The sequence below is a fragment of the Pezoporus wallicus genome, unplaced genomic scaffold (assembly GCF_028554395.1).
Source record: "Pezoporus wallicus isolate ANWC-B61680 ecotype Strahan unplaced genomic scaffold, APGP_CSIRO_Pwel_v1 scaffold_11491, whole genome shotgun sequence".
NCBI lineage: Eukaryota > Metazoa > Chordata > Aves > Psittaciformes > Psittacidae > Pezoporus > Pezoporus wallicus.
In genome coordinates this window covers 6974094-7000306 of record NW_026642649.1, presented here as the reverse complement: position 1 = coordinate 7000306, position 26213 = coordinate 6974094, and the positions used below count along the sequence as shown (strand labels likewise).

Genomic DNA, 26213 nt, shown 5'->3' with positions numbered 1-26213 from the left:
TCCTTTAAACTTTTGTTTAAATGCTATCACTTGAGGCAAGCAGACCTTCCTGAATGACTTGAAAGGAATTTCAGTCACAAACCAAGTAGTGAAAACACCTCATCCCAAATGAAAACTGGAAAACCACAAAACTAAGGCCCTTTGAACCACTTGGAATCCCAGGATCAGGAAACAACCCAACAAATAAAACAAAATACCAAAACAGACTGAGGTTTCTTGATCAAAACTATTCTTCACTTAACTGGCCTTGGACTAAGCTGACAGGAGCTACTGCAGCAGGACAGGAAATCACGTACATGTGAATTACTGATTCAGCATGAGAATCCTGAAAATGCTCTGATTTCACCAGGAATTTTGAAGTTAAGAATGATAAATGTGTAGTACCCATGTATGAAAAACCACCCCAAACCCCACTGTTCTCAGACCAATTGAAGACTATAGGAACAAGCTCACAGTGGACAAAATGATGCTGTTAAATTGCAATAGCTGTTTTTCTCTTAGGAGAAGGTATTAAAGAAATAAGCCTATATGGTCTCAGAAAACAATATGTGCTCCTGGACAAAAATGTGTTAATTTTAATTAAAACCCAACTTTATTCACCACCAAAATATTAAAGTTTCTGATGGGGAGAGAGAGCACAGGAGACTATTTATCACACAACAGTAGTCACCTGGATTAAATTTCTTAAAGAACTACTACTGTTTCAGCTGCTCTATGAAGCAGCAAAAAGCACTATTTGCAAGTGGACAATGCCTCCTGTGTTGCTGCCTCTGAGCACTTGCAGTTAAAGGGCTGAACTGTTAGACATCCTGGAAGTGAATCTGCAGCTGTCACATAACTATGGGACAACCCTGGTGAAAAAGCTAGTTTTCAGCAGTCAAAACTTCTGCTGACACGTGTGCCCAGCACTTTTGAGGGCTGATTTTCACTGCAGGGTGTTTGCTCATGGTCAGCCTGTGCCTGAATTCCTACGGAGTTGTCCAATGCCCATCGTTTTCCCAGGCAAATCACTTCAGACTTGGGTTTTTCCTCACACAAAGGAACCTTAGCAAAACTAGCCAGCCTATTCTGCACATGCATGCCTGAAACTAACCACCAGGTTGTGACTCTCATTCTTGCTTACTATGTTAACTACCTGTCCCGAAGAGAGGAAAAAGGCCACCACAGCTACTGTGCATGGACTCATGAATTTGAAAGCTGAGAACAAAGCATCACCTACGGAAACATCATTACCACTAGATCCAACAAACATCACCAAAGTAAGTTTTTATCTGTCCCTAAAAGCTCTACAGAGCTGTACATTTGTACAGAATCCTGTACAAAAAGCTCTGCAGAGCTTTTACAACATAAAACTTCCTTGATGGGGATACATTGTCATGGGCATTAGGCACACACACTTCCTCCTCCTAGGACGAGATGGCAGGACAGTAGTGTGTAACATCAGGACTCCAGCTTTTCCCAACTGGCTTAAGGAAGGCATTGCCAAACATAAAGAAGTTAACAACACCTACAAATTGGGTTTTATGAGTGCAAACTCACCCTCTATAGACTCCAGCTTCACTGATACCCAGGGTTATCTCAGCTACCTCCACATCCTCTTCAGTGTTGAGACTGTAAGACCTGATTCAAGGACCTGACCAAGTACGGGGTAAGCAAGCAGGGCTGTTTTCATTAAGAGTAAGGAAGTTTCCTCTGCATCACTGATTTACAGTTTGAAGGGAACAGATACAAAATGAGTCTAACTGTGACAGCTGAAATGCCAGAAGTAGTTAACAGATACTTCTATAAAGGGAGCTCACTAAAATAAAATAGCTGCACTCAGACTGAAGTGTCTTTGTTTCTTAAAGCTACTTACAAAGCAAGGTGGACAAAGCAACAAGTATCAGCTAATACCTGCCCTCCAGTAGAATATGGACTACTCCCTTTTATTCCAGCAAAGCATTCCCACATGACTACACAAGTTGAAAAGCATGATGGAGATGGCACCAACTTTAAGACTTCAGGTAGATGATGCTGGCTGGCAGGCCTCCTTCAGTATGACAGTCACTTGAACTGAAATGAATCCTGACAGTAGCTTCACTGAACTTCCAGCATTTATTAGAAGTCTGCCCTTGTAACTTTCTTTTAAGCAGAGTGAATCCTGTACAAAAAACCTGTACTTGGACATAACTTCAGGATTCTGCCTGAAACTTTCCTTTTGAGGAGGCCACTGAATGACTGCTCCCCAATTGGCTGAGCTCAGTCTTCAGAAACACCCAAGTCAAGACTCACACTCTATTGCCAGGGCATTCAAAAGCCTGTTTATGAAAGCAGTCTTCCACAGACTATTCTCTAGTGGATCAATCCTCTACGTGATCCCTCTTTTTCCTTCAACAGGATGCAAAAGTCATGATCCAGGCTAACCTTGCCGCAAGCGTATTTGCCTCACTGCCCGAGTGAGACTCCACTTCCAAAACCCTTGAGTGCAACAAGCTCACTTTCATCTGAACTTTCCATCTCCTGAACAATTCATTTATGTAAGGTTACTTACTTGTTGCAAAGTAAATTTATTCCACTTCCTACAGTTCTGCGTTTCAAGGGCAAAAATGGAAAACCCTAATTACTTGCATTTTTAAAGCAAAGGCTTGGTAAAGCCTGGTTTGTGATTTATACAGATTTTGAGATACACAACAGAAACAGAATGATTCAAGCTGTGTAATGCATTAGTGCTCAACTTGCACACAGGAGGAAATCCTTTCATCACTGTGCATCTTTGATCCCAAGAACTCATCTCATGAGAAGAAGAGCACGCATGGGAAATACTGATGAGAGTCTACTCCAGGAGAAGGTGAGCTACTGCAGCCAGCCACAGGACCCAGGCTTTGCTGTAACATCATTGCTGCCACTTCATCGTTTGAAGGGAGTGGGGGAAGTCAGTACCAGGCTTTGTCACATGCTACAAAGCAATGATAACCAAGTCTTCCAGCTAAAAGCAGAGAAACAGACATAATAAAGAATCTTCCTTTCAAAATTCAAGCTGAAATATATGTATCTCCTTATTGCAGATGCTATATCCTATTAAAAGTAGAAAAATCTCCTGATCCTTTATCCTACAGATGGTACAGTTAGTAACACAGATAAGGTACCTGAGATAAATGCATTTCTCCAAGTTTCAGTGCCTGTTCACTGAGCAAGACTTTGCAGGACAGGAGTTCAGGAAGTCATGCATAATCCGGCTTCCCTGACCACCCTCTAATACTCAACATACAGCACTTTAATGTAGGTAATACAAAAGACATAGGACTTCCTCAAAAATCCACAGGAAAGATGCTTAAAATGAAAAAAGAAGGAAAAGAAGCACTTTCAAATGCCTGCCTCCTACAAACAGGTGCTAAACTTAGTAAGTCAGAGCAGCTTTGTTTCAGCTAATTTGGGAAAGAAGACACGCAGCAGAGAAATCCAAACACAACAGGAAGAAACACCAAGAAACCAGAATATTCAGCAATCCTTTCGGGAAAAGATAAACAACTGGCTTGAAACACACGGAGTGCACTAAACTGAGGGCGTGCCAACAGATAATGGAACTGCATATTTACTGACAATTTAAATGTCAGTAACTGCCCCATGGCTAATTGCAAACTTTTACTGCTGTTTGGAACCAGTGAGGCAGAGCAGCCGCTCAGCGCTGGGTCCCCAACATAAGAAGGACATGGAGCTGTTGGAGCACGTCCAGAGGAGGCCATGAGGATGCTCAGGGGCTGGAGCACCTCCTGTATGAAGACAGGCTGAGAACACTGGGGCTGTTCAGCCTGGAGAAGAGAAGCTGCGTGGAGACCTCAGAGCAGCCTTCCAGTGTCTGAAGGGGGCTATAAGGATGCTGGAGAGGGACTCTTCATCAGGGACTGTAGCGACAGGACAAGGGGTGATGGGTTCAAACTGAAACAGGGGAAGTTCAGGTTAGATATACGGCAGAAATTCTTTACTGTGAGGGTGCTGAGGGGCTGGCACAGGGTGCCCAGAGAAGCTGTGGTTGCCCCATCCGTGGCAGTGTTCAAGGCCAGGTTGGACGGGGCTTGGAGCAACCTGGTCTTGTGGAAGGTGTCCCTGTCCGTGGCAGGGGGCTAGCACCGCATGATCTCAAGGTCCCCTCCAACCCAAAACCATTCTGTGACTCTATGATTCTCTCCGGGACACCAGCGCCTTCCCGCACTGACCACCGCGCTGCCCCCGCCGCCCCAGCCCAGCGGCCTGCGCACACCCGCGTCTCTCAGGGGGGAGCCAGGCCGCGCCCCGCCGCCACCCCCCCGCGCTCACTCACCAAGGGGGCCCTGCTATCGTTGGGGTTGTGGTGACCCCAAAGTTGTTCGATCTTGTTATGGAAGCAACTCCTTGCCGTTTACCCGAAGCGTTTGATAGTGCCACCGCGGCTGGGGGGCTCCCGTAGAGCTCAGGGGTTCGGGCGCAGCCTGCCTGTGTGTAATGGCATGAGGACTCGCTGCGAGCAGAAGCGTTCCACGCGTCGGGCAGGGCAGAGGGGTGTGTGCTTCCGCCTGTCCAAAAGTCTTTAACTTTTAGTATTGCCAAAAAGCTGTGGTGAAACTCGGTTAGCTAGGTTACCAGAGAGCAGGTCTTCTGCTTGTCAGCAAACACACAGGCATAACGTTTGGGGATGGTGAATGCTTCCCCTTTGCCCTTGCTGACATAGCCGTGGCTGGTCTTTTTGTGTTCTTAATAACTACATTTCTTCTGGTTACTGATGGTGATCATGGAGGGATAATCAGACTTGATGGTACTAATGCTACTAGAGAGCAGTTCAGCTGAGAAGCACCTGGAAATGTTGGTGGATGATGAGTTGATCATGAGCCAGCAGCATGCCCTTGAGCCAGAAGGGACAAGGATATATCCTGGGTGTGTTGAAGGAGCGTGGCAGCAGTCAAGGGAAGTGATCCTTCCCCTCCATCCTGGTGAGGACACATCTGGAGTACTGTGACCAGTTCGGGGCTCCCTGGAACAAGAAAGACAAGGAGATACTGGAAAGGGTCCAGGGGAGGCCCCAAGCATGATCAGGGGGCTGCAGCATCTCTCTTAAGAGGAGGGGTTGAGGGAGCTGAGCCTGTTAAATCTGGAGAAGGGAAGACTGAGAGGGGATCTCATCAATGCATATAAACGTCTCAAAGGCAGGTGCCAGGAGGATGGTGCCAGGTTCTTTTTAGTGGTGCTCAGCAACAGCGCAAAGAGCAATGGCCATAAATTAAAGCACAATTTTCACCTCAATATGAGGAAGAACTTCTTTACATTGAGGGTATCAGAGCATTGGAACAGGCTGCCCAGGGGGGTTGTGGAGTCTCCCTCTCTGGAGACATTCCAAACCCTCCTGGATACGTTCCTGTGTGCCCTGCTCTGAGTGGCCCTGCCTTGGCAGGGGGTTGGACTTTATGATCTCCAGAGGTCCCTTCCAACCCAGACCATTCTGTGATTCTGTGTGTTTTTCTGGTGAACATTTACAGTCTAACAAGACAGTGCTTAAACCTGGCCTTTTGGTGCTCAGATTGCCAGTTTGGCCACAAAATCGGGCAAATCCCAGCTGTTGAACAATATCATGAAACAATTACTTTATTTTTCACAATATTTCTCACCTTCACATAGTTTGCAGGCATAAAGCACTATTGGATTCAGTGCACAGTAGTCATACTCTGAAGTGGTAGCAGTATCACACACACAGTATCACAGTATGCTAGAGATTGGAAGGGACCTCAAAAGATCATCTATTCCAATCCCCCTGCTGGAGCAGGAACACCTAGATAATGTTACACAGGAATGTGTCCAGGCGGGTTTTGAATGTCTCCAGGGAAGGAGACTCCACAACCTCCCTGGGCAGCCTGTTCCAGTGTTCCGTCACCCTCACTGAGAAGAGGTTTCTTCTCAAGTTTAAGTGGAACCTCTTGTGTTCCAGTTTGTACCCATTACCCCTTGTCCTATCATTGTTTGCCACCAAGTAGAGCCTGGCTCCATCCTCGTGACACTCCCCCTTTATATATTTATAGACACTTATAAGGTCACCCCTCAGTCTCTTCTTCTCCAAACTATAGAGACCCAGCTCCCTCAGTCTTTCCTCATAAGGGAGATGCTCCACTCCCTTAATCATCTTCGTTGCCCTGCGCTGGACTCTCTCCAGCAGCTCCCTGTCCTTCTTGAACTGAGGGGCCCAGAACTGGACACAATACTCCAGATGCGGTCTCACCAGGGCAGAGTAGAGGGGAAGGAGGACCTCTCTCGACCTACTAACCACCGCCCTTCTAATACACCCCAGGATGCCATTGGCCTTCTTAGCCACAAGGGCACAGTGTTGGCTCATGGTCATCCTGTTGTCCACTAGGACCCCCAGGTCCCTCTCCCCTACACTGCTCTCTAACAGGTCGTTCCCCAACCTATACTGGAACCTGGGGTTGTTCCTGCCCAGATGCAGGACTCTACACTTTCCCTTGTTATATTTCATCAAGTTACTCCCTGCCCAACTCTCCAGCCTGTCCAGGTCTCGCTGGATGGCAGCACAGCCTTCTGGCGTGTCAGCCACTCCTCCCAGCTTAGTGTCATCAGCAAACTTGCTGATAGTACACTCAATTCCCTCATCTAAATCGTTGATGAATATATTAAATAATACCGGTCCCAGTACTGACCCTTGAGGCACTCCACTAGTAGCTTGTGATAAGCAAGTATCTTTGAAGCCCTTGAAGTGCAAGCTTCAGATGTGAAACCCATTATTTTAGGGGATTGAGAAGACATTCTGAAAGGCTGCTGGGGTGTACAGGTTACCATTTGGCTTTTTTTTCATCAGTCTGTAGCAAAATGGCATTAAAAATGTGCTTTGTTCTACACTGTTACACAAGTTTCAGAGCAGGAGTCAGTGCCTGCCTTCAATGCAACTGCCAATCAAGTTACGTTGAAATATAGTAGCACTCTGTATACGACTACAGTCAGGTAACACCTGATCTGAACCAGGTAAAAGCTGTCTTGATCCTCTTGAGATCTTGATCCTGATCCTGTCTCTGTTTGGTATCAGTATAAAAACCCCAGATCTTGTTTTGATGATTAGTTTGCTTAACATGGATATTCAGTAGTTTGATGGTAGCACATAATCAGATTGGACATTTAGTGTTCTAAATGGAAAAATAAAAGTGTATTGGAAGGGTTTTATTTGGAGTCTGTTCACTGTTTGATTAACACAGGCCCTGATTTGAATATTGTGTTTGTGTGTGAAATGTTTACTGCTCTCATAATGGGAGTTTGTAAGAGGAAGGCTGTTGTTTGTAAAAGGATTATTGCAATCCTGCTTTAGGTTGGAGATTATCTACCTCACAGGGACATGTCAGGGTAGAGAAGTTCTTTCAGGCCCAGTACTTCATGACTGACATTGTCTAGGCCAATGGAAAACAGGTTAAGTAGCTTCCAGAAGAAATAGGCATGTAAAATGGAAAGGATTAAATATTTTTGTGATAACCAAGTTTTATGGTTATTGTGTTTTATGTCTGTACAACTTAACCAAGTTGAAAATTGAGATCAGTAGATTTGGTAGATAATCAAGGGTGTCAAGCAGCAGCATCCAACTAGAAAAGGAAGTACAAACAGTGTACAAATACAGGTTTTTATATTACTGTTTGAACTGTAGGAGGAAAGCCTGCAAGACGTAACCCCTAAAATCACCATGGAGCCAAGGACAGCCTTACTGCCTGATGGAGAGATTTGCTCCATTGTAGGTTTGTTGTATGGGTTGTTACAGTATTGATAGCCTGGATCTAAGGCATGTCCCACTAGACAGACAGGGCCTTGGCAGAGGACTGTATTCTGGCTTGTCTTCAAACCAATGGGCCTATGCTTGTCTTTCTAGTTTGGGGTACCAAGAGATAACACAGCAAGTCATAAATAGCACGCCAAACAAGTGTGATTCCTCCCTGTCCAGCTGAAGGGCAAGCTCAGTGCAACTGTGAATTACACACACTGGAAGGAGAGGCTAGCTGCTTTTCCAAGAGATTCCTTCCTGCTCTCTGAAGGCTTGTTTACCTGTGGGGTTGACTGACAGAGGCTGAAAATCCTCTGAACTAAGTACTGCTGGTAAGAGCACTGCTGTCTTTTGTCAAAGTACTCATTATTTACATGAGTCAATAACTGGGAAACCCTTCTCTTGACCAGGAGGGTCTGTAGGCAGAAGGGAGAACAGAGCCTGTAACAGGTAAGTATAGGGTGATCTGTAGGTTCAGTGCATGGAAAAGTGAATAGCACAGGTCCCTTGCAGCATGTCTGATGTCAGAAACTGGCCATACTTACCAGTCATGTCTGCCCCAACACAGAAAACAAGCACTGAAAGTGTGAGACCCCAGAGCATCTATGGAGCAGTTTCTGAGTAGAAGGCATTTCTATCTGATGACATCTACTATCCTGCAGAAAAATCCAGGTGTACCAGTCACTGAAATTATTTGAAACTGGATTATGTTTTGTGCATACTGTGTATTCTGATGCTTGTAACCTGTCAGCATCACCACTGGCAGCACATCCTCAGGAACAAGCAGATGGTCATATTTCTTTAAATACGCTTTTCCTCAGGAACATGCAGTAAGAGTGTTTCCTTTGGTTTAAGTTGTCAATGGCTATCTTAAAGTCTTCAAAGGTTGCACCAGTGTTTGCCAGCACCATTAAGTGGTGGACTGTGGCAATATCTACTGTAATTTTCTCCGTCCAAAGGAGGCCTAGATGCTCATCGTCTTCTGCATGTCATTCTGCAAGTTCAGTGGGCTACAATTGTTCATCTTAAAGAGGTATACCTAGCACTGAATGCCAAAGCAGAAGAAGCCAGTGTTTTCTCACAAAACTCGTGAGAATTGCAAGGTATGCCAGACTAAGCTACATTAGTCTAACTTCTGCTGTTAAACTGTATTACAGTCTTAAAAGTGGGCTTGAACCTACTTGGCCTTTCACAGTCTGATGATGCTGATCCTTGTTATTGTAATCCTTAATATCACAGAGTGATACTGATTAGATACTGACTGATACTGGCTGAATAGAGGTGCAACCAATTAATTTACTATTGTTAAACATTAATTTTTCTATCTGGGTGCTATACTAAGTTGCTGATGGTGCTTAAAAGATTGGAAATTCATTTTAATAGGAGTGTGTGCAGCCTCAGCACCATGCCAGTTAGCTAAGGTGTTGGACCATGATGCACAGCTTTTTCAGTAGGACTGTGTGACAGAGCACTTTGTCTTTCTGTGATTTGTTTCGAATGCAGCGTTTCTTCCAAAGAGCATGAGCTGATGGTGCTCTTGATGCCACCCTCTGGCAATCTAAAATATGGCTGAAATGCTGCTAAACCACACCTGATGTTACAGCACATGCACTGAATAGTTTTGGGGGGATGCTTTTGAAACTTGTTTCCTAAAAACCAAAACAACAAAAAACCCTTTTCAGTTACAAGTCCTCTCTTTTATGCAATATGCCAGCCTTAAACTGGCGCAGTGTCACATGTGTTTTGTTTTGAACACTGTCTCTTACATTATTTTTCTTCAGAGTTCTATATCATAGCATGTAGGTTCAGAAGAGATTGCTTCAGGTGTCTCTGAAGTTACAAGGCTCCTAAATTGGAAGCTAGCTGAGCATTGACAAACATTTTGGCCCATGGGTTTGACCAGCTTTAGCCAATAGATCAGCATTTGCATTTCCCTGCTTTATCTGTTTGAAGCAGTTGATAAGACACAGATGTTTAAGAAAATGGTTTACCCTCCACTTTTACTGTCTTGTTTGGATTTTTTAAATATTTGCAAGGGTTGATTATCCTTTTTTTTTTAATAATAGCAGCTTGTGCAAACAACAAAACACTTAAAAAGAAATTATGGGAAGTAATTCACATGTAAACCAGTAAGGGATAATTCTGTTCAATTTGGCATCATGTGATTGTAACTTGGCCTCAGGAAGAACTGTCTGAGAAAGTGTATATGCTTTAGATTTCAAAAATACCTATAGAACATCTAGCAGAAGTAAAATTTTATGTGGCCCCTATTGTAAAAACTGAAATAAACTCAGAATTCTGTTACACCGACTGTATTTAAAAGCACTCACGAGCTGTCATTGCCAAGCAGTCGGAATAATCAAGATTTTCTGCTAGAGCTGTTTTCAACAGCTGAATAGTTAAACCAGTTAAATGAAACTGTCATATGGCAGAATAAAGATAAACTGAGCCTGATGGAGTGTATTCTGATTGTTCAGTTGTGACAGAAACTCTCAGTGGGGCTTGAAGTAGTAATAGAATAATAGAAAGGGAGCAGGAACTGCAGATATAAAAATGAGTGTTTTTTCTTTCAGGAAAAGATAATGGTTTCAGATCCATCTGTATGAGGAGGACCTGTGTGACACATGACACACAATTCCATGAGGTAGTGTATTTTTGCAGTCTGGCAACTGAACAGATTTTTACAGTTAGTGATTAAACTATTTCAAAGTCAAAAGCACTTTGAAAGATAGTATGTGCACAGAAGGAAATTCTTGCCGTAGTATTTACATACATGGGTGGGATTTGGAGCCACAAAATGAGTGTTGAGAGTCTTCCTTTGGGAAGAGTTTTATAAAAAGAAGTTACTGGAAGATGATATTTGCATCTGCAAGCCCAGGAACATAAAACAATTGGGCTAGGAAAACAAAGGCCTAGACATACGATTCTGTGACAATTAATTTAAGAAAACGTTTTATACTCTGCTTCTTGTATCTCATTTGGGGTTTTTTAACATTTACAAGGGATGAATATTTATCCTTTAACATACTCAGCGCAACTGTAGTTCATGCAAACAACTATTTTAAGAGTTGCATATGTTCTTCTTCCTATTCCCCACAAATGACTGACCACTGCTGTTGTTCTAACTACTGCAGTTTTCAGTCTGCCTGAGAATCCTTTACCTGACATTTCCAACCTGAACTTCAGGTACTTAAGTACAAGTTTAAATAATATTCTTTAAAAATGACCATTAGCTCTGTTTGACTTGGCTTTTATTCCTTCTTTGAAATGGGTCTTGGTGTTCCTACAGGAGTATTTAATAACACCAGCCAAGGCCACCTGACATACAAGACTGGGCATTCGGGCTGGATCCTCAGGCTCTGTAGATGAATACAATGCCAGATGTTACATCCTTTTGCAGAATCCACAGGCTTGGAGTAACCAGGGGCTACAACAAATACATCTGCTTTTGGTTATCACCTATTGCTTTGCTACCCTATTTCCTAAAGACCCTCAACAATCATTGTAACACTGTGAATGGCCATTAATTCTTACTTTATCTTTGTTCATTGGGTCATGCTGGTTTCAGGAGAACATGTGGCTTGTTGATGTGCTCCGCAGTCATATTTAGCATCAACCAGGTGTTGAACAATTTTAGTCTATGTTTTTACATCAGAGTTGATGTGGATTAGACTTTTCAAGAGAGGTAGAAGGGTTCCGAATTAAAGCAAATGTACATAATGAGTAAAAAATATTCCAATAAAGCCTTTTGTAGTTTTATTTACTGTAAATATGTCCCTGCTTACACTGAGAATTGGCAGCCTGAGAAAGGTCAAGGCACTGCTTTTTTCCTGGGTTGCTCTCTGAGTTAATTTGATAGGAGGCACCATCTGAAGTTTCTGCTAAGAGAGCAAAACTCACTTGGTAATTATTATAATGTCCTTTCCAGAAGTCTTTACTACTGCAAGCCTGAAAATGAACTAAACTCAGCAGTGAGGTTGCAGAACTTTGATCTCTCTTGAGGAGTATCACCCCTTTCTTGGGACTCACGAACTGGTGTGCAAACAAAGGTAAGAACAAAGGATAATGTTCTTCTTTGGTTTGAGTGAAACTGTTTTATAAAGTGGTATCATAATGTGACATTCAGTTTTGTTGAATTTGTGTTCAGACATTGACAGCAAAGACGGTTTCAGTATGTAGAATTCAGTGAGTTTGCATAATATAGAATCACCACTAGATGGTACCTTTCAACAAACTATAGTTGACTTAAACCAGCTGGTCCTTCTGTAACTGCCTGCAGGCATGAGGAGAGGCTTCCAAAGGGTTGTGTTTGTTTATATATGGGTTGTTTTTATTCTCAAGTCATCATTTTATCAATAATGTACAAGTTTGAGTCTTGGGAGAGTGGACAAAATGTTATGAATCCAGAATTTGCACGTTGTCTGTATGGTGTATTTTTTATCTGTAATGCTCTGAAGGGAAAGACTTAGGCTTTTCTTGTTTCTTTTCTGTGAATAATATTTTAGATGCCCTTCTCTTCTCTCCTCTTTGTGTTTGTGAGGAGGCTGTCAAGGTGCGGTGCTCTGAACCATATGGACTAGTGCGCTGTGGCTAGGATATGAGTTTCACTCCTCTGAGCCAGTCACAACTTGAGCTACATGGCTCAGCTCAGACAGGAGGTTTTACTCACTACCAGTAAAGCTTCTTGGGCAAAGGAAGTGTGCATGTTGTATTTATTCAGAGGATGGAAAATTCTCAACATTGCTCTCCTTACAAGCTGGTAACAGTTCTAAGCTAGGTGAAGTATGTCACTGTTTTTCCAAAGAACTCTGTGTGTGTTTGTTATGCAGTAACAAACCACTTGTATTTTCTCCTATACTTGGTTTTCTCCTATACTTGGTTTTCTCCTATACAAAGAATCTTATTAGTAAAGCAATGAAAATGGTACATCTTAGCTATGTATGAGATACTTCATATCCATGATATTGATTCTTAAAACTGATTTAAATTCAGTATCTCTATTTCAGATAATTTATTTTAATCTTGCTCTTTAGAGAACAGCCATAGGCCTTGACACTTATTTCTATTTCATTTGTAAGCCTTAATATGGAAACACTTCTGGATTCACTTAATAAAACTCAAACTTTCTAGGAGAAGCTTTTTATGATTGTAGCATAGGTTCTTTACAAGAGCAGTTTATTCTTGCATGTGAACATTGCATTAAGTCAGAAATTCATATAGGGAGACATGGCAGTAAGAATGCAATGGCTGTGCTGAAATAAATTATTGAGTAATATACATTATTTAGCATGTTCCTCTGGATCACAACACTTTACAAACGTCAGAATTATTTCCATGTCAGAGGAGAAGAGTTAAGTGTTCTTAACTCTTAAACAGAGAGTTTCCAACTTGCCATGACTAAAATCATGATTACATTTCTACTTGGAAACAGTGGAAGGTGCTGGCACTGATTTACTCTTGAAAGGATTGGAAGTGCTAACTAGGCTGCAGCCAGAAGGGTTATGTCCTGTCTCTCCAGTCAGTTCTTAAGCAAAGGGAACTTGGTGGCATTAACAAGAATGTATCTTCCCTTCTATGAAGTGTGTGAGACTTGAGTCAGGTCAATTTCTAATACCAGGTAGGCCTTAGGAGGAAAAAAATTGCTTTTGAGGATGGAAAGAAAGAAAATATGGCATCTGCAGCTGATGCTGACAGAATAGCACTTTTCAAGCTATTCACACTACTGTATTTTATTCTGTAGCTGGAAATTTCCCAGAAAACAGTATGAACCTGTTTACCAATCTGTCTTGATAAATCAATTCCAGTTGTCTCAGCAGTCAGAGAAGCTCCTGTTCTGTGCTCTTGGTTTTTCAGGTACTTAGAAAGGTAAATATTGACACCATCATTTTATGTTTCCAGTGCTTTGTTCTCCTTTGCTGTCCTGCTACATGTTTCATTCATGTCTTCAATATTTTGATAATTTGCAGGACTGTTTCTCATATAATATTAAGCAACATCAAACTATTCTAACAATTATCCCAGTGATTTAAATTTGCCTTCCTCCTCCACTGAAATGATGTGTTGTAGTGAGAACAGCTTAAATACACCATACTTGCAGAGAAATACCTGTAGAACTGCAGTGTCCCACAGTTCTATTTCTCCCTTCCAAAACTGCTATAAAATTGGCAAAACCAAAATACTATATTTCACTGATTTTGTTTAAAATGAATTTGGGGAGGTTTAGATTGGATGTTAGGAAAAAATTCTTTACTGAGAGGTTGGTCAGGCATTGGAACAGACTGCCCAGGGCAGTGGTGGAGTCACTGGCCTTGGAGGTGTTCACACACTGTGTAGATGAGGCCCTCAGTGGCATGGGTTACTGGTGGCCTTGGCAGTGCTGGGGAACGGTTGGACTGGATGAGCTTAAAGGTCTTTTCCAACCTGGCTGATTCTATGATCCTATTTTTCAGGATTGCTAAGAAAAAAAACCCTGAGAAACCTGAATTAATAACGTAGGTATAAATTATAACTCCTTTTTATATGTGTGCTTTTACATGTTGAAAATGAGGAGTTACAGAACATTTACTTTTATGAAAGAGCAGGAAATTATATGTATGTCCTCACTCTGCTTTGCATTACAAAAGCAAATAGAAGTTGTTGCAGTGTCTAAATGGTATTTATTTGTTTTTCATATAATATGAAACCTTTTTCTCATTATTATTTTCCTTTCATGTCACTGGAACGCTCTTTTAAAAACAGACATTTATGAAATTACTTACTTTTATATGAAATGCTGGATTCTTATGAAACAGATGAAACATCATATAGTAAGGCAATACTGTAGTATTACATTTTTAGAATACATAGTTATTGAAAGATTAATTCCATAGCACACACAATTGATCATTTATTACCTGTGTGTGAGGGAGGGAAATCTTTCCTAAATATAAAATTAAGACATTTCCCTCAACTTAAAAAAAAATAACATAGAAAAATACATTCTGCACATTAATAGAGATCTACTTAATGAGATGGTAAGTTCAGGATCCTGAGGGAAGGAGGGCAAAAAGCAAGCTCACAGTCCTGGATTTCAGGAGAGCAGACTTTGGTCCCTTCAGGGTTCTGCTTGAGAGAGTCCCATGGGATAAGGCTCTGGGCAGAGTGGAGGGAGCTAAGAAAGCTACTTAGTATTCAAGGATTCCTTCCTACAAACTCTAGAGAGCTTCATCCCAGTGAATATGAAGTCAGGCAAAAATGCCATTAGGCCTACGTAGAGGAACAAGGAGCTCCTAATAGACCTTAAGCATATACAGTGGGGAAGCAAGGAGGGGAAACCTGGAAGGAATACAGAAAACATTGTCCAGGATCCAGGAATGAAGTTAGGGAAACTGAAGTCCAAATGGAATTGAATTTGGCCAGGGATGTCAGAGACATCTCAGTAGTGTCTACTGAGGAGGAAGAATAAGCCAACTTTGTTCATAGATGATATGGGTGTATTTACTTGGGTAGTTTTGGGTAAGGAGCTTGCTTTGAATATTAAACTTGAGAGTTTCTAAGCAAAGGAGTAATCTGCTTTCTTCATGTGTTTGGAGGGGCAGGACTTTGTACATTAGTTATTAATGACAACTTTAGCATTTAAAATCCACTTGTTTTCACATGAATGGCTCTCAGTATTGGCTGACTGCTCCATGCAAGACACAACACAGAAGGCAATGAACACAAGAGTGAAGAACATAGTTAATCCTTTTTCCATTGCTATGTTTCCTTGTCCTGTATACCTTTAGCTGTCTTCTGGTCTGGATTTAAGATTTTTAAAAAAGTGATGTTATGACATTTGTAAGTATGTTTTTACTATTTTCCTCAAGCCTCAGAGTCAGGACAGGCAGAAGCTATCCATAAATATGCTTAGATATACCAAATACCAGAAATAAAAATGAGAGGAGAAACATATGAAAGAATACAAAATTAGCTTTAGAGAACCATCAGGTATTGGGAGGTTTATTTTCTCGTTGCACTGGGAATTGCTCTTGTTATTATATTCGTTTTTTCTATCATCTTGGTCAGCGTGAGCCATCTTTCTTAGCAGTGAGAACTAGACACTGATTTCAGTGTTGGATTTCACCTTCTGGTGTCTGTGTGGAGGTATCTGGGGAGGCTTTGTTCTCCAGGGTGTTCTGGTTTGATGTGAGAGAAAGCCTTTCCTCTTGCTGTCAGGAGAACACTTCTTCTGCTTGAGATACTCAAATGCTGGTGCAAATACTGAATATATTGAATCCTACTCCACTGCCGCATGTATTGATGGGGTTGTTGATTGTAGTTTTTGAACCAGAGTATCTGATCTGTCTGCTTTAAAGTAGAAGAAAGGAAGTGTTTATTTGTAATGCAGTTTAAGAAGGAAACATTTTGCAGCTGATCAAGATTTTACACTGCAACAGGGGAAGTTCAGGTTAGATACAAGGAAGAAGTTCATCCCTGTGAGGGTGGTGAGGCACTGGCACAGGTTGCTCAGAGAAGTGGGAAATGCTTCATCCCTGGAAGTGTTCAAGGCCAGGTTGGACAGAGCCTTGGGTGACACCGTCTAGTGTGAGGTGTCCCTGCCCATGGCAGGGGGGGGTGAAACTGGATGATCTTAAGGTCCTTTCCAACCCAGACCATTCTGTGATTCTAAGATTTGCGGCTGGACCTGTTTTTAAAAGTGAGTAACAGGGTAACATTTTGCTGTCATTACCTATGCACTTGCTCAGGATCCTTTGATGCCTCCATTTCCGCTGGGCTCTGGCCTGGGTGAAACAGGACGCAGGACAGCTCTGTGACACCAGTCCTCCACTGATGTGATATGTTTTGTACGAAGCCAGAAGTTCACCAACATAGATGGGCTGGGGGTGCTCTGCCCACTGCCAAGAGGAAGCAGGATCCTGTCAGGGGGGTGAGCTCCCCATTCTGGTTGCTATTCCATGCAGGGTCTGTCTTACTAGCTTGTTTTCCAGGAGTAGCATTGTACTTGGATGTGACAGAGATAAACATTAAGACTTCTGCGCCTTTCCTAGAGAGCATTTTTCTAGCTCCTTTTAAAGGTAATAGTAAAACTTCAGATTAACTATCTATTGATTGATTCATGCTTAGTTACAATAATTTATTGGGTTTATACTGCACTATCCTTAAGAAAGAGGTATTTTTAAAAGGGGGAAAATGTAGACCTTAGAGACGCTTATGTGTAAGTATTGCGTTTAGTTACCCTTGCATTTAAGTCTGTTCATACTTTGGTACAAATACTTTATTTTTCTTTTTTGAGTGTCTGGCTGGGGTGAGCAGAGAGAACACCATTGTTTAGTAAATATGGTCCACAGTGTATTTATTTTCATCCCATGTTCTTAACTCCCTCTGGCCAAATCTAAGGCAGAAGTCATGAGAGAGGTCATATATATGCCTCCTTTGCCTCAAAAAGTCTGTCCATGAGTGCCAAAGGGGACTATGTGTCAATAAGAGGGCTTTTTGCAGCCAGCATCACAGCTGAAATCTGAGTGCTTGTATTCTTTCATTCTTGTGGTGAGCTGCTGCTTTAGCTCTGTTCTTCATTACATGAGCACAAATCCACACACATCAGCTGAACTAAAAATATTACTGAGTGCATGCGGTCACTGAATAAATGTGTAAGATTATGCTACCTGAAGTAGACATATGTAGAAAACCTAATGCCAGTCAGAGTCATAACTAAGTATACCAGGGGGGTGGGTACAGTTTTCATTAGGAGCATATTGGGCTAATCAGTAAGAATCATGTAATTGAATAAATTATGTCAGTTTGCCTGTTCTGAGCTCAGTCTGCACATCCACTTAATGCTAAAATCCAAGCTAGAAACTACTAATGACTTCTATGGGTTAAAAGTAAGAGGGTGTGTTTGGAAATCTCAGAATATTTTTCCTGTTGAGGTATAACCCATTTCCCTGAGCTGTATATAAATGAACAAAGTAGCTCACTGCACTGTTTGGTTTAGATAATACCATTTATCCATCTAAAGTTGGAGACATCTGAAAGTATCAGAATGTTTGACAATTAGACCCATAGCTTGTGTTGTTGCTCTAAAAGATCATCTTAGAAATAATCTAGTTTTATCCATAAAGGATGACTAGAAAGAGTTACCCTTTTGACATGAGGGTTTGGATAAAACTGTATGGTCTTGCAGCTAAACAAGGATTTAAAATCTAGTCAAGTTTGAAAATTTAAAATGCAGCCATGGCCTTCTAAAAGGAATGTGTCAAGTCCTGAACCCCAGGGTAAGAGTCAAGTCTGTTGATTCCTTATTCCCCCAGAAAATCAGTTATGTCCAAGAAAATCTTTTTCAGAGCTTCTTTTCAGAGCCCAGTGCCTTTTAGTAAGCCTTTTTGCCTTCTTTATTCACTTCACTGCTGTGTTCTTCCACTCTGTCCTTGATGCAAACCTGCACAAAGGAATATCCATGACAAGAGAAGGCGAACGCTTACATGAGTTTGGCACCTGCTTTCATTCTCACTGGGACTTGTGCTGATCTGGGGCTGCCAGCCTCTCTTGGTTTATGAAATAAGTTTCTTTTAGCTCTGTAAAATACAGGAAGTGGTTATCTCTGCAGATCCACATCTCCAGACTTCTTTTGGTCTGAGGCTGAAGGACCAAATCATAGTTGATTCTATGGTTCTATGATTATTAGCATTTGTTTCCTACTGTTCAGTTTTATAAGTATCATTTTTAAATCCAGGAAGTCCCGTGTCCAGACAAATATATTTCACCATTCCTTAAGAATCCTGAAAACCTTTTTTTGATTTTTAAGAGCCTTTTCAAGGTAAGAACAACTTTTTTATATGCATCAGCTGAAAACTGATTGGAAGCTCCATGCTGTTCTAATGCAATTTCTATGCGTCTGTGGTGGTAACAGATTACAGCAAATTGTCTTGCACTCAGTTTTCCCACAGGAAATTTTTGTGCTATATTTGAATCAGGCAACATTTTATGAGCAGTTTTAATCCACAGAGTGCCAAGAGGTAGGAATGATGATGTATTCCATGGAAAATGTCTGTAGTCTCAGCTAAAGTGACTTTATCTTCCTCTACACACCTGTTTTCTACCACTAATATTTTCAGCAACATTGTTTTGCTGTAACATTTCAGTTTTTTGTCAGGCTTTTGTCCTTGTGCTGTTAAAGATTTAGTAATCTTAATTTTGTCCCTTTTGAGCGTAAATAGGTATACATTACTTACTCTTGTACTTATAAATCCAGACTGGATTAATCACATTTGACTGAGTTTCAGGAATTTCAGAGATTCTCTAAGCTTTTTATTGAGAATTGCATTCCTATGTATTCCTTATGAATACAGGAGCATACTGGGTACTTTATGGTATTAGTAGACCAGGTCCAGAGCAATGTGGTTTTCCTCAACAGTATCAAAGCCACAGTAAAACTAGCAAAAAAGCTCCTTGAGTAACAAAAAGCATCACCTTCTGGTACTGAAGAAGAGAGCTAACAAAAAGCTGAGTGGCCCAAGGAATTTCTCCTAGAGGTAATATCAAAAACTTGCACCTTTTTTTTTTTTTGTATGTAGAAACTGTTTTCTAGTGAAAATAGGGTTAAAAGGCAGGATATTGAAAGAGAATGATGACCAGAATTTGTGTAAGAAAAAGGGAAATGAGATAACTACAAGGGTAGAACTTGGGTTCAGGGCTGAGGAGATGCCAGTAGACATGGTAAACCATAACAGGAGGGAGAAGCATGGAGGTCTTGGAAGGGTCTGCAGCCTCATTGAGGGGACTGTGAAAGCAGAGAGCCTTGCAGCCAAAGAGGGAGAAAATGTAGGGGGCTTTCCTGTGGGGCAGGTGCCTGAAGGGAGTGCAATGTTTAATACATTACTCCATCCAAAATGATTCCTCTGCTAGAGATACAGGCATTTGTTGTTGTTAGTTTTAACTCCCTTCTTTAGTCTTTCCATCCTACTATTATTTTAAAAATCTGGTTTATATAACATCTAGGCATATAGAGTTTATAGATATACTCGTGCCTATGAGCTTATACTTCAGCTATACCGTTCATATACAGAATCTGATATGTTTGTTTTGAAATGTGTTCCTTATAATTTTGAATAGATTTAATAACATGCTATGTTTAGCAACCCAGTCCACAGATCAGTGCCATCTGTTGTTAAGATTGCCTAACTCACACCTAATAACTTGTGCTGTGTTGTAACAGTTCCACACTGAAAATGAGTTTTCTTTTGTTCAAACTACTTTTATTACTTATCTTGTTTTAATAAAGCTGTCCTTTACCACAGCTAATGGTGTGCAGATGGATGTCATCATGCTACTTTGCTATTAAACCCATAAATAATAGAGAAAACAATAATTATGCCAGTAGCTGAGCAACTGCATTTCAGATTTCTATTATATTTTCCTGGGTTCTTGGTGTGTGTTTATTTTTATGTCTTAAGGCAAGTTTATTCTTTACTGCACAATTTCCAGGCTATGTAATTTCTGCATTCTCATCACAATTTTTTCCAGTTACTTCAGTACTTTCTAAGCCAACACTTCTGTAATGCTTGACCCCATATGTTTTGTATTCTGAGGCCATTTAGAAAAGAAAGCCAAGGGCCTGCAGATTCCCTAAGCCAGTTCACTGCCCTTGGTTTTGTGTCTATATACGTAATGTTTTTAGGCAGATAGGAGATAAATGCCACCCCTACTGTAGCAATGGGCAGAGCAAACTCATCTCTGGCTGCAAGAGACTGTATAGGCTTTCCCTGCATGGGGATCCACATATTGGATCAAACTTCCCATAAAAACCAGGACCTGAAACTAATTTAATCTGAATTTCGATGAGATTTAGCTTCTAGCCCAGACTTAAGTGCATAAAGTTATGCATTATAGATAAGGCTGTCTGCTTCTCTTGTCCCCTTTATCAGTCTTCCCACACTGAAGGTGTTACCTCCTCCATCTCTTGAAAAGTTGTTCATGACCAGCACTCTAAAACATCTGACCCTGCTGTTATGTCCAGTCTGTTTCACTTCAATAATGGATCAGATACAGGTTTCAGAGCTGACATAATTCACATACTAGCATTTAGCTTTCTGTAAAATATCAGCGAGCTCTTTGTAAGGTCTTTCAGCGGACTATTGGCACTAGATGGAGCTACACTACAGCTTCTGGCTGTTGTCCAGGCTGTTCCCCTTATCAACAATGGACAGCACAGGAAGTAACGAATGTAGGTTGCAACAAAACGAAATTCAGGTTAGTTTTTGTGATATTGAAGTGTCGAAAGAGATTGAGAAGGTTTTGAAGCCTTCATTTTTTGGAAGATTTTACAAATGTGCTGTAAGTAGTGTGGTTCCTGCCTTTGGGTGCCAGAGAGAGAATTAGTTCACCTCTAGATTTCAGCACTGTGTTTTTATTGCGTTTTAGGAAGAAAACTTCTGTCTTGTGAGGGGTTTGTTGTTGCTGTTAGTGTTTCCCCCCTTATCTTTTTCTTTTTAAGCACTACAGTAGTTTACAAAAGGAAGAAGGAAGGGAACAAGACAGTGTTCATTAGAAATAGGTTAATACTATGAGTGGTGCGTGTGAGTCTGGTAACCTGTCATATCCTACATGTCCTACATTCAAACAATGTTTGAAAAGGTCAGCATGACCACCTCTTTGAGATGCAGCAGTATTCTCAGCTTATCAGAGCTGAGTTCTTCCCCTGTATTCTTCCCTGGACATACCTGTGTCAGAATGAAACTCTGCAGCAGTTCTCACCTCAAGGGGGAACCCTGAATTCTTCCCAGGTAACCAAGGAGCTCCACCTGCTCTTCTGCCACCACAAAGGAACTAGTCATTGTGAAGGGCAAAATAACCATTGTTTTCTTTGATTTGTTTTATGCCAGGGTTTACTTTACACATTATCAATGGCAAGTCTGAAATACGTTATTAAATATATTTGATATCTATGGTGAGAGTAAAGCAGAGGAAGAAGTGTAAAATGTGACGGTAAAGCTGTTTAAATCAGACCCTACTAGTGAGTCTAATACTTACTTGCTAATGTCAGTAAGCACATTGCTTTCTATTTGGAATAACGGCAAGATCTCAGAGTATGTTGTTGTGTTTGTTCATAATAAGGGAACAAATCTTGCTCACTTAGAATAAACAGGTAAAGCTGGACTCAGGTGTTTCTACTTGCAAACCTTCAGTTACTTAAGTGTTAGAGCCCTTTCCTTCCTCTAAGGAGAGCCTAGAAACCCCTCAGTTAACCATTATGCTCTTTTCTGTTTGCTGGGCTTATTTATTTGGTTCACAGCCTTCATAGACTGAGGCCCAGCTCTGTGACAGTGAAGCAGCTCTTCAGTCACACTGTCTTGTAACCCATGTTTTCAGAGCTATCATGGGAAGGATTTTATATCAAGAGGAAAAAGACTTCTGAGATGTTTTCTGTACTGTCCTTGGGTGCAGCAAATGTTTATGGGGTGTGTATATGAAATTTATATTGCTAACAGGCACTGCCTTAAGCCTTTCCCTAGTATTTAATTGAAAATATTCTTAGTTCCATTGAGCCATGTGTTTCATTATCCACTTCTCCCATCAGGACACCAATAGGATGGGTTTTGAGAGGGCAGGGCAGAGAGATTGGGTAAGACAGCAGAAGCTGAGTAAGTGTAGCTGAGTGCTCCAGGATTGATGCTGGAAGCCAATGGGAAGCCATAGCTTACACGACTTTGTGGTGATTCAAATACCAGACAAGTGAATTTTTTAGAACATCAGTTTCCCACAGGGACATAAAATCTCTTGGTTCCCAAGTGAAAGAAAATGCATTGTTGTATTTTTAACCAAGGGAGGCAGGGAAGAGTTTACTGAGGAAAGCTGTAGGATGGCCATGGGGAGGCAAAACCTCGGTTGTAATTGGCCCTGCACTGATCATGGTTTTGCACTAAAAGTAGAGATTACTCTGGGAGCCATACTCTGGTGTTGAGAAGAGGCTTGGAAGGAAGGCTTTTGCTATCTTCACTTGTAAATGCTTTGCTACATGACTTGAGGCTAGTTGTGTGACCTTCTGGCTACTTTATCTGCCAGCAAAATTGATATCGCACAAAATTGTATGAATACAATATTCACTTAAAGTTCAGTTGCTATATTCATTTAAAGTCTTTTGAAGACATTGGAATCTACATATAAATGAACCATTATAAAATGCTTGCAAGATTTCTTACTTTAATTTTCATCTTTTTAAGGGAATTGTAGCCCTGACTATAACAGGAATTTTCAGAGCAGAAAACATCAATATGTTGTATCAGTTTCATTTGCTTTTTATTATTCTCTCAGCATGTTGTTTTTAGACCTGGAAATTCTATTAGATTTTTCAATCTCAAGCTTTCTGGTTGTCTATGAATGTACTGTTTTAGGGTACAGGGTTCAGGGACTGAAACCTTGCAGTTTTGTTTTCTGATGCTCTGCAGACTGGTAACTTCATTGCTTTCTAGCATTCTTTCAGAGTTTGAAACATCTGATAAAAATTGAGTGCCTTTCTGGGTTTGCCACTGATTGGTAGCAAATGATTCTGGCATTCATCACCTTGACAGCTATGCTTTGGTTAGTGTATTTAAGCATCAGTTGGACCTCCAGGCTCCTCACTGTTTACTGTGATATTATTTCTTCTTCTGTCATGCAGTCTGAGTATATTTCTTGGTTCTTAAATCTCTTTATAATCCTGTTTGGTTTGTTTCTTTCTATTAGATTTGCTAATAGGTTATGTTTACTACTCAGCTTTCTGAACTCTTTCAAACTTCTTGCTGATGACTGTGGAGTTTTTGTGTTATAGTTGTTCCCTCCCTACCCTAATTCCTACTTTTACTGTCCTTCTTTAAGGTCTCTTACCTACATACTTTGCTCAGCCACCTCTAGGCACAAGGCCTGTGAACATGAGTTGAATAGCTGAGTGAACCTTACTATCTAGCAGATGAAGGAAGCAGGCCACACACAGAGTATGTAAGCATGAACAGAGGAACTTTTGCCCCTTTGCACTGTGTGAGCTATAGGATCTTGTTGCTCCAAATTCATGTCATCGGTTAATTGTCATTATTTATTCTCTGTGTGCAGAGAGAAACTGTTTCCACCAAAATCAAAGCTCCATTTGAAATTTAAGCCCTAAGATACATATTTTTCCAAACTTGCACATTCACCAATAAAAACATGAGTTAAAAATGGAAGAAAAAGTTGGATTTTTTCTTTTCCTGTTGCTTTACTAACATCGAAGTGTTATTGACAGATCAGTTTGAGTCAGTGACTAAAACCGCACAACCCCCAGAGACACTTATTCCCAAATTATTCTGGTTTTCTTAGTTTCTGTGATTTTTGTCTTTTTTTCATATAGTTTATTATCATTGGGCTAACCTTGGTTTAGTCAGTTTGAAAATTGATCCATCTTACCTTGTATCTCTTGTCTCTGTTATGCTGATTTATAAACCACATGTAGCAGCTTTCTCCTCACTCTTCTTACAATACCTGTTCTTTCTTCTACTGGTTGCATGATTTTTCTTTTCCTTAATCTAAGCAGAGCATTTCTTCAAGCTCTGAACCTCTTGGCTTTCATCTTCAGTATCTTTTACATTCTTCCTGTCAGCCTCTTTGAACAAAGAGTCATCCTGGCTTTTGTTAAAGTGCATATCCCGAAAGAAAAATTGAAGTCATCTAGTCCAATTCCCTCAGACTCTTGGTGGCATTGTTCCCTACTTAGTATTTTTCAATACTTAATCTATTCTTAAATATCAAAAGATACAAAGGAGTTAGTTACTTGTATTAGAAAACCATACGGAATTTTTATAGCTCCCTAACTTATCTTCTTCACACTCAACCATTTTTTCTCTTTAATGCTATTTGCACACTGTACTTCTAAATTTGTAAGGGCTACAAGAATCTACTTCTTTTCCGAAGAGTTTAAAAGTCTTTTTGCCTTCCTCTGCAGCGTGAAGCAGGAACACTTGTCAGGGCTTATCTGGGTCATTCTGGTGGGTTACTGCCTGCTGCTCATGCACCACGAAGGTGGCCCCTCATGTCCTGCAGCTGGGGGGGAAGGCTTTTTTTTTTCCGCCACGGAGGCATGCAAGTGTGGGGGGTTTTGCCTTCCTCTGCAGCAGTGAGCCAGCCCCTTGACAGGACTCCTTTGGGCTATTGTGGCCCAAAGGCTTCTGCTCCTGCTCCACATGGGTGCCTCTCCTGCCCCACATCTGGGGGGAGGAAGCTTTTGCGACTGCCAGGGTAGCCCGTGGGAGTTGCTGCTTGTCCTCTGTTGCATTGAGCACAGCCCCTTGTCAGGGTCCTTTGAGCTTGGTTCTCGCCCGCTGCTCTCATCCCTCCAGGGCACCACTCATGCCCTGGCCTTCTCTGGCTTCATTACACAGCATAGGCTCAGAGCAGGAGTGAGCTCTGCTGTTCCTTTGGCTCCATTTCCCCAGGGGTTCTTGTGCACAGCAGCCTGTGCTTGGGAGGGCTCCAGCCTTGCTGCCCGTCTTCTTGCACATTAGTGTGTAGCTGGTGTGGATGCTCATTCTTCACGTTCTCAGTCTTCAGGAGACAGGGACTGCTTGTTCTGTCTTCCTGCTGCTGCTTTCTGTGGTTTTCCTTTCCCAGACTGCAAGGGATGTTTTTTCAGGCTAACCTGAAGAATATATTAGCCTGCTCCTGGCTACATATGTGCATTGTGTTGGTGCTTGTGAGCATTGGCTATGAAATGCTCTCTGCAATATAACATGAAATAACAGGGAATAAATTCCTGTTTCCACTTTTAACCTTTGTGATATGTGTCCTTGAAAGAGTTTTTAGAGCTGTTTTCTTCAGTGGTGTGATATTTTGTGATGATGTATATAGAGGCAGCTTTTCACAGACAGTGTATGCTGAATGAAACTGGTGTGGCCCCTTCACTGCATGACTTCTGCATGAATTTTAGTTGAGTATTTATTTCCAGTTCATCTGATGGATCTGTCACAGTTGTATGCAGAGGCTGTGGTGAGGTTTGGCCACTTCATGCTCTAGAGTAATTCAAGATTAGGTTCATGATGCCCAGTTCCTGGACAGAAGCAGTTCAAAGCTGAGCAGCTCAACACAGGGGAAAACAAGAAAATAACATATTTTCTTACATTATTTTTAGTCTAAATCTTTTCACTCCTACATTGGTTTAAATAACAAAACACTAAGGTTTGTTTTTTTGTTTTTTGATAATGTTTCCACAGTAGAGGGAGCTGAAAGCTTGAAAAATATGTTCAGTATGTTGTTGCCTGTAGAGCTGAAAAGTAGGGGTGGAATAATGCATGAGGTTTTAGCATTGTAGTTCAGGAAGATGATGGACATTTATTCCAAGCTATTAAGAGAAATGAGTCAGAGGAGTTTATGTCAGTGTTGTTAATGGTCTTACCTGGAAGCACTACCATGTGGAACGTGCAAGACAGCAGAGTAGAGGCAACATGCTGCTCAACCATATGCTTTGCAGTTTAGTTTA

The 26213-nt window shown here is 41.3% G+C and overlaps 2 protein-coding genes across 2 annotated transcripts in view; both read left to right on the top strand.

Moving 5' to 3' along the window:
* CUL1 (cullin 1) overlaps nucleotides 1-26213 on the top strand; it is a 304698-nt gene that overhangs the window by 158236 nt on the left and 120249 nt on the right. The gene's annotated exons all lie outside the window — the stretch shown is intronic.
* The window catches only part of RAMP3 (receptor activity modifying protein 3), a 69494-nt gene continuing 54965 nt past the window's right edge, over nucleotides 11685-26213 (top strand). Inside the window, exon 1 of the mRNA XM_057431549.1 lies at nucleotides 11685-11805. The gene's annotated coding sequence lies outside the window, so the exon portion shown is untranslated. The remainder of the gene's footprint in view (nucleotides 11806-26213) is intronic.